General features: G+C 41.4%; 1 pseudogene; it reads left to right on the plus strand.

The window, feature by feature from the left end:
* The window catches only part of LOC119310451, a 30,151-nt pseudogene that overhangs the window by 5,357 nt on the left and 6,533 nt on the right, over window positions 1-18,261 (plus strand).

Here is an 18,261-nt window from a genome sequence, read left to right on the forward strand (position 1 = left end):
GCGCCCACTGCCTCATGGGCCCCTGGACATCCACCGACCTCAACTCCAACTCCATATATTCATGTTCGCGGAGAAAAAAATCAGAGAGAAAGATTCATCACGTTTTACGATACGGAGCCGCCGCCAAGCCCTAAACTCTCTTGGGAGGGCTAATCTGGAGTCCGTTCGGGGCTCCGGAGAGGGGGATTCGTCGTCGTCATCATCATCAACCATCCTCCATCACCGATTTCATGATGCTCACCGCCGTGCATGAGTAATTCCATCGTAGGCTTGCTGGACGGTGATGGGTTGGATGAGATTTACCATGTAATCAAGTTAGTTTTGTTAGTGTTTGACCCCTAGTATCCACTATGTTCTGAGATTGATGTTGCTATGACTTTGCTATGCTTAATGCTTGTCACTAGGGCCCGAGTGCCATGATTTCAGATCTGAACCTATTATGTTTTCGTGAATATATGTGAGTTCTTGATCCTATCTTGCAAGTCTATAGTCACCTATTATGTGTTATGATCCGTTAACCCCGACGTGACAATAAACAGTATACTTACCGGTGATGACCGTAGTTTGAGGAGTTCATGTATTCACTAAGTGTTAATGCTTTGGTCCGGTACTCTATTAAAAGGAGGCCTTAATATCCCTTAGTTTCCAATAGGACCCCGCTGCCACGGAAGGGTAGGACAAAAGATGTCATGCAAGTTCTTTTCCATAAGCACGTATGACTATATTCGGAATACTTGCCATTACATTGATGAACTGGAGCTAGTTCTGTGTCACCCTATGTTATAACTATTACATGAGGAATCGCATCTGACATAATTATCCATCACTGATCCAATGCCTACGAGCTTTTCACATATTGCTCTTTCCTTATTTACTTTACCGTTGCTACTGTTACAATTACTACAAAACTGCTACTGTTACCGTTGCTTCCATACTACTTTGCTACTAAATACTTTGCTGCAGATACTAAGTTATCCAGGTGTGGTTGAATTGACAACTCAACTGCTAATACTTGAGAATATTCTTTGGCTCCCCTTGTGTCGAATCAATAAATTTGGGTTGAATACTCTACCCTCGAAAACATTTGCGATCCCCTATACTTGTGGGTTATCATTACACCCCTGCAGGGTTAACATGATCTATTCGAAAAGCCGCGTCCGCGGTTAAGGACTACTGGGTTGCTTGTGCAGTTCATAGACAAGTGAAAGTGGATACTCTAAAATACGCAAGATAAGCGTGAGTGCTATGGATGGCCTTGTCGTAGGCAGGTGGGAGCGGATCCATAGTGGTGTATTGATATGGTGAATATGTGGACTCGTGTGCGCTACCTCAAAAGAGTTACCAGCAGACGTAGTACAGGATAGCCACTGAGTCAAAGCTGGCTTGCTGCAGTTAAACTCCACCACCCCTTTGTTGATACTGATGCATATGTAGCTAGATGTGATGTAAGTCTGATTGGGTACATTTGTACTCACGTTTTCTTAATTTATGTTTTTGTAGAGAGACTTCAGTCTCACTAGTAGTTCCGCGTGGACTTCGACGTTTAGCTTGTTACCTCAGCTACGATCTTGTGCCCTCAGCAGGGTCTTGTAGATAGTCAGGCTTCTTAGCCTTTTTCATTTGTAGTTGTCTGTACTCGGACAAGTTAAGCTTCCGCATGTGCTTATTGCTTGTATGACTTGAATGCTGGGTCATCAGACCCATGTTTGTAATATCTGGCTCCTTGGAGCCTAATGAATAAATACTCTGAGTCACAGAGTTTTGTTGTGATGCCATGTTGTATTTGCACATATCGAGCATATTGTGTGTATGTTAATGAAATGCTTGGTATGTGTGGGATCGGACAACCTAATTGTTTATTCTTGGTAGTCTCTCTTACCGGGAAATGTCTCCTAGAGCTTCCACTGAGCCATGGTAGCTTGCTACTGCTCCGGAACACTTAGGCTGGCCGACATGTGTCCTTCTTTGTTTCTGTGTTTGTCCCTTCGGGGAAATGTCACGCGTTGTTCCTTTAAGTCCTTGTAGCTTGCTACAACTTGGGTTCATACGTTGATGACCGACATGTTCGTTGCTGGGTCATGTATGCCTGTCCCTGTAAGTTAGTGCCACTTTGGATTCACGACTAGTCATGTCGGCCCGAGTTCTCTGTCATATGGATTCTAACGACACTATCATATGCGTGAGCCAAAAGGCGCAAATGGTCCCAGGCCAGGTAAGGTGGCACCCGTGGGAATACCGTGCATGAGGCTGCAAAGTGATATGATGTGTTAGATGCTAGATCGGTGTGACTTAGGATCGGGGTCCTAACAGCTTTGGTATTAGAGCCTGACTGCCTGTAGGATTACCAAGCCAAACTGGTCGAAGTCGAGTCTATACATGCTTTAGTTATATAAGGGAATTGATTGTGGAAGAGAACGTAAGGCTCTTTTTACTCTTTTACCTTATGCCCTTCTGATCTGAGTCAACCTCTTCTTTTCTACGGGGATTAAGAACTAGGCCTTCTCATCTATCTGTCAGGATGACGAGTTACTATGATAGAGACTTATAGGATGATGGATTCAAGCCCAGTTCAGTTCCTACTACTCCCGTGTGTTGTCAGTTGATCTCAAAACCTTGATTTTGTGATGTTGAGTGGTTATGCCACCACTTTGCAGGATATTTCCAAATCTTTTTGAGCATTTACAACCGTTATGTTGTCTGAGTCATCCCCAGGTTTCTAAATAGTCTGATGCATTTGTAAATCTCTTCTTCCTGTTCCCGATGTTCCTTTGGGCCAGATTAACCACACTAATCAGTGTGTTGAGGTACTCCATTACCTCAACATATATGTTGGAGCTATTACTATGACCCTAGGCATCTTAGAGAACCACCTAGTAATCTAGCCATGTTTTGTATTCCCAGTGTGATGTTTTGGCCATCATTCTCAAAAGCATCCCGTGATGCCATTTAGTAGTAGGTATTCTACCCTTGGGTTTTTGAGCCAAGAATCACTCTACTCACTTCCTGTTGATAGTGTTGCTCGTTCCTTTAGGATATTAGTAGCCTTTGTAATAGTCCTCGAGGTCCATGGTATTTCCTTCTTCCAAATACTATGAACTACTTATGGCAGAAGTTCCTCATTGAAACAAACGATCACAACCAAAGTGCTTTTGATGAGTTCCCGATTCTATATTGTGACTCTACCAGTTCTACCTTTCTGCATGGGTTATCCGGAAGAAATATGTTGAACTCGTTCGACATGCTAATCTATGCATCCACAACTCAGAAAAATTGTATGTTCCTTTGAGTTATCCCTCTTTAATTGTATGTCGCCCTTCATCTATCAGTTGATAGTCAAGAGCATGTGTGAATTCATGTTCATCGATGCCTTTTACTCTTGTGGTCCATCAAGCCATTCTATTCCGAAATGACTAGGAGAAACAAACTCCAGTACCTCATCCATTTCTTGGATTGGGTTAAAGCAGTTGTATTCCGCAGATCAAATGCCAATCCAGCTTCTGTTATGTTCTACCTCGGAGTGTTACCCCCTTTATGTCGAGAATATCATAGGAACTGCACAACCTCTTATGAATTTTTGACGTAGTGATACTTCTCACCATCACTATTCTTTCATCGATTCCCATGTTATTGTAACTGGAATGTCGACAAGTGAATTGTGATGTGTGAAATCAATACTCCTAGAAACCATGTTGCTTGCTAGTTAATGGACAATAGTCTCATTCTTAGTGTTCTGGTTATTGAGTCATCATCCTAAGAATGATCATGCTACCTAGTCCATATTTCCTGGTGCACTCTCCGATCAGTGAGTTAGGACTGTGTCAATCTCTCGCCCTTTTGATCATATTGTCTTGCCCTGAAAAGCAAGATTGTTCTCAAGTTTAATAACATATCGGTGGTTCGTGATTTTCCGAATATCTTCTTGGAAGTATCACCAGATTGACCCTGACTGTTATGTTGAGCTCATGATCAAGTTGGTTTCTTCTAAACCACCCATTCTCCAAGATTCTGTGTTGGATACCTTGAACTAGTTGGTTGAGCTAAACAACAACTTGGAGAGTTGGAAGATAAAAGCTTTGCCTAACATTGTTCATTTCAAAGGGATATCTTTTGTATATGTGTGTTGAAGAAAGATGATATCTTCATCGATTGGTCCTCGTGGTCAGTTGTTAGATCTATTTTCTTCTCAAAACTTTGATTTGAGTGTGGGCTATCCTCAAATTATATCAAAACCAATGATGTTCATAAAGTTGTCTTACTCATGGTTGATCCCTCGAGCATACACCATTATGTCTTTTGGGTCTGACCAATACTATCGCCTTGTTCACATAGTTGTGGAATTCCATCTCCATTGGAATTTTGATAAATTGTTGTTGAGCCCATCGGCGACATTCTTATCTTCTCCATGACTCGTGTTGAACATTAAGCTAGTGTTGGAAACTTGTGCTACCATTTTCTTCGTGCTATCTCATGAAGTATATGTTTGGATGAAAGAAGTGACTTCCTCTAAGTTCATGCGCATTTGATGCAAGTTGTCGCCGTGAATTTGAGGAAGTTTGTTTTGCTTCCATTGGAATCATTCCAAGTCAGTTATGCATGTGTGAATGTATTCTATGGTTTGGTAGATTAATTACCTCCACTCCTGTCAGGACCCCGACTCGATGTCACATCGATCTAGCCGGTAACACTTCATATCACTTTGCGGACTCACGCACGGTGTTCCCACGGGTGTCGCCTTACCTTTGCCCGGGACCGTTTGCGCCTTTTGGCTCACGTATATGATAGTGTCGCTAGCATCCATATGATAAAGAGCCCGGGCTGACATGACTAGTTGTAAACCCAAAGTGGCACAGACTTACAGGGACAGGCATCCATGACCCAGCTTCGAACGTGTCGGTCATCAGCAAGTGGGTCCGGGCTGTAGCACTGGGCTAGCAGGACTCCGGTAAACCGGGCTGTTAAATTCCTTGGAAAGTGTTGGCATGGACGGCACCCGTGGATACGGCCAGCCATGGAAAGTGAAAGCTATGGAGGAGAAAGGAATAAACTTTATTTTCTGTTTGGGAACCGCCTATGATGTATCTAGCATGGAAAGTTTTGGGACGCTCCAAGTCATTTTCATTGGTAGGAAAAGTATGCCTCTAAAAAATAATTTTATCTCTCAATTTAAGCTTTGGGCTCTGGCACCTCTACAAATCACTACTTCCCTCCACGGAGGGCCTTTATTTTACTTATACAATTTTTATTTCCAAGTTGAGTCTCCATCTTCTCTTATAAAGCACCAACTAAGGGGCACTATGATCATATTTGAGCATTGGGTATAGCTAATATTCGAGTGTGTTTCATGAATGGATGAATGATTGAGCATGATGGGCTAGGGATAACTTGCTTTAGTGTTGATATTTTGAAAGACATGGTTGCTTGTTGGTACGCTTGAGTATTAAAGTCTTCATGTCAAAATTGGGCTATTGCTTTGACTCATATAAAAGTCCATATGCCCATGCTATAAAGAAAAGAATATGATGAACATGTTAGGCAACATTCCACATCAAAAATTCTGTTTTTATCATTTACCTACTCGAGGACGAGCAAGAATTAAGCTTGGGGATGCTGATATGTCTCCAACGTATCTATAATTTTTGATTTTTCCATGCTGTTATATTATCATTCGTGGATGTTTTACAATCATTTTATAGTCATTTTATATCATTTTTTGGTACTAACCTATTGACATAGTGCCAAGTGCCAGTTGCTGTTTTCTGCATGTTTTTTTTACATCACAGGAAATCAAAATATCAGATGGAGTCCAAATGCCACACCACTTCTTGACGATTTTCTATGGACCAAAAGGAAGAAGTTGGGCCTGGTTGCACCTCAGGGGAGTCTGAAGGAGGGGACAACCCACCAGGGCGCGCCAGGAGGCCCAAGCGCGCCCTGGTGGGTTGTGCCCACCTCAGGTGCCCCTGGACCGCCTCTTTGCTCTTTAAATACCCCAATATTCCAGAAACCCTAGGGGGGTCGATGAAATATTCATCCAGCCGCCGCAGAGTCCAGAACCACCAGATCCAATCTAGACACCATCACAAAGGGGTTCATCACTTCCATTGGTGCCTCTCTGATGATGCGTGAGTAGTTCTTTGAAGACCTACGGGTCCGTAGTTAGTAGCTAGATGGCTTCCTATCTCTCTCTTGATATCAATACAATGGTCTCCTGGAGATCCATATGGTGTAAGTCTTTTGGAGGTGTGTTTGTTGGGATCCAATGAACTTTGAGTTTATGATCAGATCTATGTTTTTATCCATGAAAGTTATCTCAGTCTTCTTTGATCTCTTATATGCATGATTGCTTATAGCCTCGTATTTCTTATTCGATATTTGGGTTTTGTTTGCCCAACTTGATCTATTTATCTTGCAATGGGAAGAGGTGCTTTGTAGTGGGTTCGATCTTATGGTGCTTGATCCCAGTGACAGAATGGGAACCGACACGTATGTATTGTTGCTACTAAGGATAACAAGATGACATCTATATCTACCGCAATAGATAAACGGATCTCGTCACATGTCATCGTTCTTATTGCATTACTCCGTTTTCTCATGAACTTAATACACTAGATGCATGCTGGATAGCGGTCGACGTGTGGAGTAATAGTAGTAGATGCAGGCAGGAGTCGGTCTACTAATCTTGGACGTGATGCCTATATAATGATCATTGCCTAGATATCATCATGATTATTTGAAGTTCTATCAATTGCCCAACGGTAATTGTTTTCCCTCCGTTTGCTATTTTTCTCGAGAGAAGCCACTAGTGAAACCTATGCCCCCCGGGTCTCTTTTCATCATATTTTCCTTTGCGATCTATTTTCTCTTGCATTTATTTTCATATCTATTAAACCAAAAATACAAAATTACCTTGCTGCAATTTATTCTTATTTATTTTATTTGGCGTTTGATCTATCAATCTTCCACAAATTTACCTCACATCCTTTGCATATCTTGAGGCGCCGTACCCCGAAAGGGATTGACAACCCCTTTAACACGTCGGGTTGTGAGGTGTTGTTCTTTGTGTGCAGGGTCTGTTTACGTTGTGTTGCATGGTTCTCCTACTGTTTCGATAACCTTGGTTTCATATCTGAGGGAAATACCTACCGCCGTTGTGCTGCATCATCCCTTCCTCTTTGGGGAAATACCGACGTAGCTTCAAGCGACATCAATATATTGGAAGGTGGTATTCAGAAACCGGAAGGGTTCCGGAGTGTATCTGGTACAAACCTGAGTACTGGAAGGGTTACCTGAACCCCGCGGTGGAACATATGGGCCATATGGGCCATGGGAGGGAGGCTAACTAGCCCACAAGGGGCTGGTGCGCCCCCACAAGGGAGGAGGCCGAATTGGACTAGGGAAAGGGGGCGCCACCCCCTTTCCTTCTGATATGTCTCCAACATATCTACTTTTCCTAATGCTTTTCCTGTTGTTTTGGACTCTAATTTTCATGATTTGAATGAAACTAACCCTGGACTGACGTTGTTTTCAGCAGAACTACCATGGTGTTGTTTTTGTGCAGAAATAAAAGTTCTCGGAATGGAACGAAACTTTGCAAGGATTTTTTATACAATAAAAGAGAATTTGTGGAGCCAGGATGGACCTGAGGGGGGCACATGGGTGGGCACAACCCACCAGGGCGCACCAGCCCCCCACCCCCAGGCGCGCCGAGGTGGGTGCTGCCCACCTGGTGGCCCCGCTAACCTCCAAACCAACGCTATAAAATTCCATATTTCCAGAGAAAATCAGGAAGAAAGAATTATTGCGTTTCATGATATGGAGCCACCGCCAAGCCCTGTTCTTCCTCAAGAGGGTAGATCTAGAGTCCGTTTGGGGCTCCGGAGAGGGGGATCTCGATCTTCGTCGTCACCAACACATCTCCATCGCCAATTCCATGATGCTCCCCACCGGGAGTGAGTAATTCCTTCGTAGGCTCGCTGGTCGCTGAGGAGTTGGATGAGATTCATCATGTAATCGAGTTAGTTTTGTTAGGGCTTGATACCTAGTATCCAATATGTTCTGAGATTGATGTTGCTATGACTTTTCCATGCTTAATGCTTGTCACATTGGGCTCCGGTGCTACGATTTCAGATCTGAACCATTTATGTTATCACCATTATATCCATGTTCTAGATCCGATCTTGCAAGTTATAGTCACCTACTACGTGTTATGATCCGGCAACCCCGGAGTGACAGAAATTGGGACCACTCCCGGTGATGACCATAGTTTGAGGAGTTCATGTATTCACCGTGTGTTAATGCTTTGTTTCGGTTCTCTATTAAAAGAAGGCCTTAATATCCCTTAGTTTCCAATAGGACCCCGCTGCCACCGGAGGGTAGGACAAAAGATGTCATGCAAGTTCTTTCCATAAGCACGTATGACTATTTACGGAATACATGCCTACATTATATTTATGAACTGGAGCTAGTGCCATATCGCCCTAGGTTATAACTATCTCATGATGAATATCATCCAACGAGTCACCGATCCAATGCCTATGAATTTATCATATATTGTTCTTGCTAAGTTACTACTGTTGCTACTGCTATCATTACTGCTACAATATCACTGCTATCACTGTTACTGTTACTGTTACTACTGCTGCTATCATCAAAACTATCATAGTACTATGCTACTAATCACTTTGTTGCAGATAATTAATCTCCAGGTGTGGTTTAATTGACAACTTAGCTGTTAATACCTTCAAATATTCTTTGGCTCCCCTTGTGTCGAATCTATAAATTTGGGTTGAATACTCTACCCACGAAAACTGTTGTGATCCCCTATACTTGTGGTTTATCAAGACCTTTTTCTAGTGCCGTGCCAGGGAGCAAAGCTATATTTGTTGAGTCACTTGGGATTATTATCATATTATCACTATGAAGAATCTGAAGGATGCTAAGACTAAGATTTTTTTCCTCAAAGACAAGGGGAGGTAAGGAACTGTCATCCAGTTTTGCTTTAGATTCACCTTCTATTATAAGTAAACTTGCAACTCCAGAACATGCTAATAGTTTTGATATGTCGCAAGTTATTGATGATGCTACTTCTGCTATGAATGCTACTCATGATGTTGCTAGTATCTTGCTTGATGATGTGCCACTAGGTGAATTTCTTGATGAACAAATTGCTAGAGTAAAACAACATGATATTGTTGAATCGGATGATGAACTTCAAACTGAAACTACTGAGACACCTCCTAGAACTAGTCCTCCTACGTATGAATTGCCAAAGGTACCGGAAGGTTATACTATGAGTGAGGAGGCAACTAGAGATATTCTTGCTTGTAAGGATATACATGATCTAGAGAAATTATTATGCAAGTATAAAGAAAGATCTCTAAATGATGAAATGAAATGTGATCATGATTTTGCTACTTCACCTATTGTTATTGCTGATAAGGATTATGAATTCTCTGTCGACCCAGAGTTAATCACTTTGGTTGAATCTGATCCTTTCCGTGGTCATGAAACTGAAACTGTTGTGGCACATCTTACTAAGTTGAATGACATAGCCACCCTTTTTGCTCATGATGAGAAAAATCGCTATTACTATATTCTCAAGTTATTTCCGTTCTCATTAAAGGGCGATGCTAAATCTTGGTACAATACTCTTGCTCCTGGTTGTGTGCGTAGTCCCCAGGATATGATCTATTACTTCTTTGAGAAATATTTCCCTGCTCATCAGAAACAAGCTGCCTTGCAGGAAATATTTAACTGTTCAAATTAAAGAAGAGAGTCTCCCACAAGCTTGGAGGAGGCTTCTCCAATTTATTAATGCTTTGCCTGATCATCCTCTTAAGAAAAATGAAATACTTGATATCTTCTATAATGGACTAACCGATGCTTCTAGGGACTTCCTAGATAGTTGTGCTGGTTGTGTTTTCAGGGAATGAACTATTGAACAAGCTGAAGACTCCTTGAACAACATATTGAAAAATTATGATGATTGGACTCCTCCTACAGCACCTATTAAACCCACTCCGAATAAGAGGGGTATCTTATATCTCAGTCCTGAAGATATGCAAGAGGCAAAGAAATCTATGAAGGAGAAAGGTATAAAGGTCGAGGATGCTAAAAATTTACCACCTATCAAAGAAATACATGGGCTTGAAGCATCACCACCACCCAAGGTGGTAGAGGTAATTTTTTTAATGAAATTCAATGATAGTGATGATCCTCATAATAAACATCCCAGTCAATGCCTTTATGAGTTTGATAATTACATTAGAAAGCAAGATCACTTTAATGCAAATGTTATGAAACAACTAAAATACAACTCTGGTATGATAGCTCGCTTAAGTGACTTGTTATTTAGAATCTCAAATGATGTTAGAGGTGTAGGAAAACATGCCTCTATGGTTCAAACTCAATTAGAACAAGTTGCTAATCTCAAAGAGAGTTACTTGATGAAATGAACAATAATATAAGTGACTTTGTTGTTAGAGTAGCAACTAGAGGAGGTAAAATGACTCAGGAACCACTTTATCCCGATGGTCATCCAAAGAGAATTAAACAAGATTCTCAAAGGAACAACACCACTACACCTAGTTCTTTTAAAAAGAAAAAGAAGAAGAAAAATGATAGGACTTTGCCTGCTTCTAGTGAACCTGAAATAGAAAAACTTCCTGATAATGATAACGAAGTTTCTATCTCTGATGCTAAAACTCAATCTGGTAATGAACACTCACCTTCTGATAATGATGAGGTTCATGAAGACACTCAACCTAATGATAAAGAACCAGATAATGATGTTGAGATAGAACCAGTTGTTGATCTTGATAACCCACAACCTAAGAATAAAAGATATGACAAAAGAGATTTTGTTGCTAGAAAACATGGTAAGGAAAGAGAATCATGGGTTCAAAAGCCAATGCCCTTTCCACCTAAGTCAACTAAAAAGAAAGATGATGAAGAATTTGAACGCTTTGCTGAAGTGATTAGGCCAGTCTTTTTGCGCACTCGCTTGACTGATATCTTGAAAATGCCTCCTTATGCAAAGTACATGAAAGACATCATCACTAATAAGAGAAAAATACCAGAAGCTGAAATCTCCACTATGCTTGCTAATTACACTTTCAAAGATGGAGTACCTAAAAAACTTGGAGATCCGGGGATACCAACTATACCTTGCTCCATTAAAAGAAACTGTGTGAAAACTGCATTATGTGATCTAGGAGCTGGTGTTAGTGTTATGACTTTATCTTTATATAAAAGACTTGATTTGAATAAACTCACACCTACTGAAATATCATTGCAAATGGCTGATAAATCAACTGCCATACCTATCGGTATTTGTGAGGATGTGCCCATTGTTGTTGCTAATGTTACTGTTTTGACTGACTTTGTTATACTTGAGATGCCCGAGGACGAAAACATGTCTATTATCCTTGGTAGACCCTTCTTGAATACCGCAGTGGCTGTTATTCATTGCAATAAAAGCAAGGTCACTTTTCATATCGATGGTAATGAGCATACGGTGCACTTTCCAAAGAAACAATTCCAAGTGAATGGTATCAATGTTATTGAAAAATCTCCGACAATCACTATTGGATGTTTTCAACTACCTATACCTACTGTCAAAAAGAAATATTAAATGCTTATTGTTGGGGACATTCATATCCCCATTGAGGTAACTTAGTGATTTATGAAAGTTCTTCGGTTTCATGCTAATCAAAAGTGGTTGTTAATAAGACCTGATCAACCTTATTAATTGACAGGGTCATCTCCAGAAATTTGATTCCCCAGGCGAAAACCAAAATGTGGCCCAAAATTTTAAATAGTTAACACAATAGAAGAATCATTATGCGTAAAGCATACTTTCATTTTATTATATAATTGCAAGTCTGTTTTATTTATACCTTGTTTAGACATATATCAACAGTAATGCTAAAAAGGTAAAAGGGATTGCACAGCAATTAACGGATCTCATGTTCTACCAAAAAGGAGCATCCGTCTAGTATTTCTTGAAATAAAATCTTCAATCTTATCTTTGTTGGAAAAAGAACCTTCACTGGCAATATTACCTTAATCAATTTCTACATCATGAGCCTCAACCTCTGTTGCATTATCATCACGACCATCATCAACATTAGCATCTGTAGTTTAATTTTTAGAATTATGTTGGGGGTCTTTCAACATTAACATCAAGGGAAACTGTTAGAGATTGAACCTCAACTTTGAGTTTTGTTTCTTCTTAAGCTTTGCAGTACCAGATTCGCACTTCCTAATTCTAGTAGACATGATGAAGATGCAGAAACAATACCTAAGAAATTGTAAGTGATCATTGATCATATAGATCTAGTTATTAGTTTCTAATAGTAACAATCACTAGATGAATAGATCATTCATATACAAAGAAAATGAACTGAAAATACAACCTTGCACTGGAGATTAAAACACGGTCCATAGGGCCTACATGTTCCTCCATCCCGATTGAAGCGACGAACGGAACCATGGTCTACGGCTGTTGCGACTTCACACAGCAAGACAATCAGCAATAGGAATAGATCGAAGGTAACTGCGCTGGCGTCGGCACGACTGCTAGGGCCTTCGTCAATCTCCGATCGCCGCTCGCCGGACCTAGAAGGCAGTTCATTGCCTATTCGTCTGCAATCGCTGGAATTGAGCGATCTGTACCCACTCTTTCGATCATGCTATTGGGCCTCTAACCTTCTTTTATGCACGTATGTTATCTAGGCCTCTAGCACTAGCAGCCCAGACCCGTATGCATCAAAGACACCACATAGTCCTGTAAGTTAGTTTTCTTATAGCTAAAAAACGTACGTTAGTTTTCTTTCCTAGTTTATATAGTGATCTTTCAGCGGAAAGGAGGCATCCTACGAAGGGTTTTTCTCTTGATGGGGGGCCCATGATTTCGGGGACCCTGTGTGGTCGCTCACCTCGCTCCCCCTCGTCGACAGGCCTGTTAATTGATCATTTTTTAGAGGTATGAAGTTGATGAATTTAGTAAGCACTACATTCTGTCCCTACCCTTTGTTTTCTGTTTTTATTAGTCAAATATAATAAAATGCCATGCCTTGTCTGTTTTCTGCTTTTTCTGTGCAATAAAAAAATGACCCAAAAATAAAAGTTCTCAGAATGCTCTGAAAACCAGACATGAATTTTTTGGAATATTTATGAATTTCTGGTGCAAATAATACCTGAGGAAGTGCACCAGGTGGGCACAACCCACCTGGGCGCGCCAGCACCCCCAGGCACGCCCTGGTGGGTGCTACCCACCTGGTGGGCCCCCTCACTTACTTCTTCCTCCCACACCACTCCATTCACCCAGAAAAAAATCACCAACACACTCTCTCTCATGTTCTTGCTCCTGAGACCGCGGATTTCGATCTCTTTGCTCGAAGCTCCGTTTTCGAAACTGTTTTGGGGATTTGTTGCTTGGTATGTGACTCCTCCATGTGTCCAATTAGTTTTTGTTTTAGTGGTTTATACTTAGAATAATTAGCTACTCTTGGTGCTTCTGTAGATGAGCTTGCATGTTGAATTCTTAGAGTTCTAAGTAGTTTGAATGCTTGATATGGCCTCTATACATCCCTATGAGTAGTTGCTATCAATCTTGTGAAGTTTCCTTAATAAACTTTTTAAGACCAAAAATTAACAGAAAATTGTATGCGAACATTATGAACTTCCTTGGAAGGAGTTCTTCAAGGAGGAGATCCTCGGAGGCATCCTCTAGTAGCAGCTCCGTTCGCCGGTCCTATGCTGAACCAAGCAAAAAATCCATTCGAAGTGCCACAACCAAAACATGCTTATGCCATGTGATGATTACATGGTGAGAGTTTGTATTAAGGAAGAATTTGAGCAACTGGTTCACAATGCCGAACTCGGTCCCTACATTTCAGATAAATGCGACCAACGCCTCCTCCTCACTGAATCATTCGTCGAAGAATTTAAATTCTACCCCCGAGAGTCTAGGGTGTCTTTTAAACTTTATGATAATCCATTTACCATTTCTCTAGAAAGGTTTTCTCACCTATGCAAAATCCCATTCTGGGGTTTACGCGATGAGCCACCTAGGTCTGAGTTTGAGTCTTTCTTAACTAGTCTTTGCTTTGGTGAAACTAGGGGGTGGCACAAGGTAGAATAAAGAGCATACATTTTCCTGCAATTCAGTACTTTGCATTATTCAATGGAAAATGCATAGTAGGCAAGCAAGACTGCAGTACACTTTGTGCTCCAGACTTGAGCCTCATACGTGCCGCTCTCATCGGTGAAAAGGTTTACAACCTTGCAGCGATTGTTGCACGCAGACTGCAGCACAACTCTAGCAGTGGCTATTTTTATGGTGGAATTTATGCCACGCGTTTAGCACGGGAGTTGGGTGTTTCACCTTTGCCCTTTGACCCTATCCTACCCACGCAGTATTTAGATTTTGAGGCTTTAAAAGTCCATAAGATCCTCAAAGGAAAAATTCATGACTTCACTTATAATTTGTTGTTTAACCAAACCTCTATTGTGCACACATATTTGCCTGCACCTGCTCTTTTTAATTATCACAGCAAGGGAAGATATTATGGTCTGGAGAGCGAGGCTCGAGCTCATAACGCAGCAGTGGAGGCAGAATGGCGTGCTGAGGCATTGGCGCCAAGGGCCTCCGTGAGCTACCACGCCAACTACCATCCAGGCTACTGACTGATTACCGAGCTAGGCCAAAAGCCTAAGCTTGGGGGAGTACGTATTCCCACCGGCATTACATTCATGTTCACACATTTCATGCCAGTTGTTGGTGTCCACACTTCTTCATTGTATCATCCATGTTTAATTTATTTTCTTGCTTTCTTCTTGTGTGTTTGAAAAAAGTTTGAGAAAATCCAAAAATTTGTTTCTTGCTTCTTTTTTATTTTTCTTCCTAGTTTAAATTGCTGTAGCACTAAAATGAAAACCCAAAAAGATTTATTTGTTCTTCTTTTTCTTGTTGGGAGTTTTCCCGTGTAAATAATTTTTCTCGTTTTTGCTTTTCTATTGTTCATTTGCTTTCTTTCGAAAACCAAAAACTCCAAAAATATTTCAGTGTGTTTCCCTGAATTTATTTTTCTTTTATCGAGTCATACCGAGGAGAAGACCACGATGAAAATGTTGAGTGGCTCTCATTTGCATTATGTTGATCTAATAAAGAGCCCATATCACCTTGTCTTCTCCTCTTGAATAAAATGTTTGCAGATTCCAGCTTAGTCCATGGCTCTCTTGTACTATTATTATTTCAAATCATTCGGTCGTGCAAGTGAAAGGCAATAATGACGACATTAGATGAACTGGTCATGGCAGAGAGAAACAAGTATGAACTCGACTTGTTCTGTTTTTGTAAATATGTTTACCTAGTATCCATGCTTCAACCTATTATGATCAAACATATTTGCAATGACAATTAGAGATTATAGCTTCTCATGCCATGCATAAGTAGCTAGGAGTGAATAATGACTTATCTTGGATATCAACATTGCATTAAATGGATTGTGATGTAGTATGATGATATGGTATCCTCCTCTGAATGTTTGAGTGGCTTGACTTGGCACATGTTCATGCATGTAGTTGAATCAAAACCAACATAGCCTCTATGATATTTATGTTCATGGTGTTCATATCCTACTCATGCTAGTATCCAATGTTACTTATGCATAATGCATGTTCATGACCGTTGTTGCTCTCTAGCTGGCCGCTTCTCGACCTAATTGCTAGCATTCGCCTGTACTAAGTGGGAACTCTGCTTGTACATCAAAAACCTGAAACCCAAGTTACTCCAGATGAGTCCACCGTACCTACCTATATGCGGTATTACCCTGCCGTCCTAAGTAAATTTGCATGTGCCACCTCTAAAAACTTCAAATAAATATCCTTTTTGTGTGCCTAGATCGTTCATAAAACAACAGGAGGTAGTCGGTATCTTCCATGCTAAGCGGGTTATTCTCAGGTCAAGTGTTTATTCACTCGCCATCGCACGAGAAAAAAAGGTGGTAATAGGGATGCCCAGTCCCAAACTGCAAAAGAAAAGAGCATACAAATAATCAAACAAAAACTCCCAATGGAGTCATAACCTTTACCTTTCCTCTTGGGAACCGCCACGAGCATGCTTAGCATGGAAAATATTGATAACTGATGGTCGTGAAGTGAATGAGAAGGGTGCATGTCTCAAAATATCATTTACCTCTATTTTAAAAATATGAGCTCTGGCACCTCTGCAAATCACTGCTTCCCTCTGCGAAGGGACTATCCATTTACTATTATGTTGTGTCATCACCTTCTCAAATAAGCGCCAGAACCTGAGAGCATTGCTGTCATGCTGATGCATTGTGTATAGCTAATGTTGGATGCATCATGACTTGATATTTTCTACCGTGAATAACAATGTTTAGTCGCTGCTTGAACTTTGGGGGTGCTCTGCATTTATGTTTTGTGGTCCCAGAAAGGGCTAGCGAGATACCACTATTGTCATATTATATCATGGTTGTTTTGACAACGTGTTGTTATTTGATACATCTTATTATTGCTCTCTAGTTGTTTATGTCATTGATATGAGTTAATATAATTTTTAAGAGTTATTGTCGACATGGTTAGTTATAATCTTTGCTGAAAGCATGGATGTTGTTTAAGCTTATTTATGAAACAAGAGCAAAAGAGTTCGTAAAAGTTTTTCTTTTTCACTTTTAGTTTATCAACTGAATTGCTTGAGGACAAGCAAAGGTTTAAGCTTGGGGGAGTTGATACGTCTCCAACGTATCTAGTTTTCCTAACGCTTGTCCTCTTGTTTTGGACTCTAATTTGCATGATTTGAATGAAACTAACGCCGGACTTATGTTGTTTTCAGTAGAACTACCATGGTGTTGTTTTTGTGCAGAAATAAAGTTCTCAGAATGGAACAAAACTTTGCGAGGATTTTTATACAATAAAAGAGAATTTCTGGAGCCAGGATGGACCTGAGGGGGGCACCTGGGTGGGCACAACCCATTAGGGCGCGTCAGCTCCCCCCCCCTCCCCCAGGCGTGCTGCCCACCTAGTGGCCCCGCTGACCTCCAAACCGACGCTATAAAATCCCATATTTCCAGGAAAAAATAGGGAGAAAGAATTATCGCGTTTCACGAGATGGAGCCGCCGCCAAGCCCTGTTCTTCCTCGGGAGGGCAGATCTGGAGTCCGTTTGGGGCTCCGGAGAGGGGGGTCTTCGTCATCACCAACATATCTCCATCGCCAATTCCATGATGCTCCCCACCGGGAGTGATTAATTCCTTCGTAGGCTCGCTGGTCGATGAGGAGTTGGATGAGATCCATCATGTAATCGAGTTAGTTTTATTAGGGCTTGATCCCTAGTATCCACTATGTTCTGAGATTGATGTTGCTATGACTTTGCCATGCTTAATGCTTGTCACTTTGGGCCCAGGTGCCATGATTTCAGATCTTAATTGTTTATGTTATCACCATTATATCCATGTTCTGGATCTGATCTTGCAAGTTATAGTCACCTACTACGTGTTTGAGGAGGCGGAGCACCGGCGCCACCACGAGGAGCTTGACGACCTCATGTTCCAGCAGGCGGTCGCGGCGAACCTTGCCGCCAAGGAGAAGGACAACAAGTGGCGGTGCATCTACGAGGAGCAGAAGGCGAAGTGCATCGACCTCGGCAGCTCCGACGAGGAGGATTGAGCTCCTCCACCGCGTCGTCTGTGGCCGTGAGCTCGCCGCCGTTAGATCCTCACCCCCTCTAGTACTAGTAGTGAATGTAGTATGTAGTATGAACTAGTGTTTGTAATGAATTAGTGTTCGATCATGTAGTATATGTAGTATGTGATGAACTACTATGGTTGCAATTTCTCCCGTGAAACTTTTTTTTCAAATTATGCAGTTTCATATACGGTTTCTATTCAGCTGCGCACGTTTTCGACCCGCAAACGAGATCCGCGTCGAACTGCAAACGCGTTTTGCGGGTCGGGATTTGCGGGGTCTGCTAGAGTTGCTCTGACCATGCCAAAAACAACCAGCAGTTACTAGCAGGGCATGGAAAGGCTATCTGCAACCTGTAGTGCAATACAGTTTGTTACTGCAGAAGTGCATAGTTTGTTTGATGAGATAAAAATATGAAATCACATATGGCTCTCTAGATGCAGCAGCTACTTACCTCAGCAGATGACACAATGATCTAACTCCCCCCCCCCCCAAATCTGATTTGATTCTATTTTGATCAATGGACGGAAAATTGCACATAAAAGGACAT

This window comes from Triticum dicoccoides, chromosome 5B, assembly GCF_002162155.2.
Source record: "Triticum dicoccoides isolate Atlit2015 ecotype Zavitan chromosome 5B, WEW_v2.0, whole genome shotgun sequence".
Classification (NCBI taxonomy): Eukaryota; Viridiplantae; Streptophyta; class Magnoliopsida; order Poales; family Poaceae; genus Triticum; species Triticum dicoccoides.